This window comes from Diuraphis noxia, unplaced genomic scaffold (assembly GCF_037042655.1).
Source record: "Diuraphis noxia isolate RWA-SAM2 unplaced genomic scaffold, SU_Dnox_SAM2 contig0001, whole genome shotgun sequence".
Classification (NCBI taxonomy): domain Eukaryota; kingdom Metazoa; phylum Arthropoda; class Insecta; order Hemiptera; family Aphididae; genus Diuraphis; species Diuraphis noxia.
In genome coordinates this window covers 101,410,178-101,412,846 of record NW_028301711.1, presented here as the reverse complement: position 1 = coordinate 101,412,846, position 2,669 = coordinate 101,410,178, and the positions used below count along the sequence as shown (strand labels likewise).

The 2,669-nt window shown below is 23.4% G+C and overlaps 1 long non-coding RNA gene across 1 annotated transcript; it reads right to left on the bottom strand.

Annotated features, from left to right (window-relative positions):
* Nucleotides 1-1,477: 1,477 nt before the first annotated feature.
* On the bottom strand, nt 1,478-2,669 carry LOC149062880 (uncharacterized). The gene is made up of 3 exons (XR_016189482.1): nt 2,364-2,669; nt 1,763-2,244; nt 1,478-1,697 (listed from the first exon to the last, which is right to left on the bottom strand). It is a non-coding gene; the product is annotated as an uncharacterized LOC149062880 (long non-coding RNA).

The window sequence follows — 2,669 nt, the reverse complement described above, 5'->3', positions numbered from 1 at the left end:
TATTAATTTAAAACTTTACTAAACTTGTAGGTCTTGTTTTTATGATTTACCTTCTAATAGGTTATTTTTTTTTTTTTAATTACCATTCAAAACTATTTCACATTAGTTTTGAATTAATTATAGCAAGTTAATAATCATAATTTTAAATATACATATTATATGGTGCCTAACCTATAAGTAAACATCTAGCATATTGTAATTTTAAATGCATACTAATTGTACAACTTTTTTTCAATTATCTATATTATTTAATTAAAAACAACTTAATTCAAAATTGCAAATTCCACATATTACCCCATTTTATATTTATAATATTGTGAACCACTTAAATAATTTAAAATAATTTAATAGTGAAAGACTATGGATAGTTAAATATTTCAAATTTAAATTTATATAATATTATGTTTTTTTAACAATACAATAATTATGAATATTGTTACAAACAATAAGGTAATATGTCAAAAACAACTTAGCTATTTCAATATGTCGTGACTGAAATCACCCCATTTTATATTTCTATTATTATGAACCACTATAAAAGGCATTTGTGTAGCAGGTGATCTACCAATTTAATAGAAGTGATCCACTACAAGATTTAGGTACCTATAATAATAATATGTATAATATATACATTGTACATACCTATTAGGTTTAAAATATATTTTACCATTAATTATTAAGATATTTTTTTATTTAAGATTATCAAATCAAATAAGAATTCATTCAAAAATACACAGTTTACCGCCATTGATTAGTGCTACTATATGAAAATTATATTTCTATTATTATCAAAATCAGGAGTACGGCACGTACCTACATTATCATAATAGTAATACATTATAGTTTTCGGCTTAAATTGAGAAGTATGTAATAAGTAATAACTATAATAATTAATAGGCAAATAATAAAGGAGTAGAAGCGCACTTGATCGACTTTACAATTACTACTATGAAAGAAATGCACATTTATAAAATTTGATGGAGCACCTGCTAGATAAACATCCTTCAAAAATGTTATCATAATATTTAAAAGCCCAGGACTATGATAAATCTATTCCAAATTAAATGATACAGTTAGATCAAAATATTCGTTATGCAGTAATGCAAAATATGAGTTAAGATCATAACATGTATTCAAAAAAATTGAAACAAACTCAACTTAACCCCTAACTTAAAAAAATACAGTAAAATTTAAAAATGGGACTAATAATATTTTAACTTAGATTTCGTAGGTGGTAATAAATAGCTAACAACACCAATCAAACAGAAGAACTATTCAGTTGCAAAACACTAAAACAATATAATTTTAAATACAAATATTTTTATGATACATAAATATTAGGATTAAGACATACCTACCTAATATTATAACAAAGTAGTTATTTAAATAAAATATTTAATAATACCATGTATAATAATGAAGGTGAGTAATTTATGATTTTTTTTTTAATTTTCTAAAAAACATATTTTACCACCCATTTAAGTATCAATGATTGATTGATGTTGTTAGCTAAATTAACTTAATTGTATAATATTTGTTAAAATTAAAAAAAAAAAAACATTAGCAAGTACTATTTTCATTTAACATATTTTTAGTTTACTATATTATTGGGATTAAGTTTTTTTCTGGAATGCAGATTGTCAGACTTGATTTTTAATCTTCTTTGAAATTAACTTGAGTAGTTGAGTATTTACTATCTAATAAATTAAAAAAGGATAAATATAACCAAATTATTTAACGGCAAAAAAATATGTTTACATACTTAATTCATTTTGTAGTCCCTCCCAACTATTAAAATAGTATATGGGAAACAACATTTTTATTTGTTATTGTTCTTGTTTGGAAAATGTAATGGGCGATAGAAAATTATGTGATTTCAATATCCATCTCCAAATCATTTGGCCAAGTATATTTGTAGTAAATACAGATCAACTTAGTTCTTACTGTTCTTAGTAATAATTACTATGCCAGAATGTAAAATTTGAATATATGCAACTTATAAGTACTTCTGAACAGAGAACATTATATTTTTAAGTATGTATGATGTAGATAGGCAACCATCTTGTTGTGTCCAAGTAGATGGTAATAAGTAAATGAATAATATAATATATATGAAGTTGTATTAGGTTTGTGCTATGGTGTATTGGTGTCAGCCAATAATTTTAAGAGTATAACAAATTTTGTGTTATCAAACTTTGAATAACATTTATTGGTGGTGTAACTGAATGAACAAAACTGATTTAACTGAAAATAAAATTTAAATAAAAACTGTTAAGACGTCATAATAATGTATGGTAATATATGTACAAATTAATGTATTAATCATAACAATTTTTCTACATATACATTTTAAGAAAACTTACCAATAAACTGAATGTAGGTACAAATGTTGTGCCACAGAATATAACAATTGGTTGTGCTTTCCAAGTGGTTGGTATTCATGTATTATCAAATTTACATCACACTTCATAATATAAACTTAAATACATAGGTATATTTTTGATTGAAATATCGAATAAAATACATAAATATATCCCAAATTAGGACTTAGGTATAATGTAATTTTAAGTTCAATGGAATATTTTTGACAAACTTATTGATTCAACAACTATTTTGTTAGGTATATTATGCTTTTAAAGAAATTTAAACTGTCTGTCTACTTATAACGG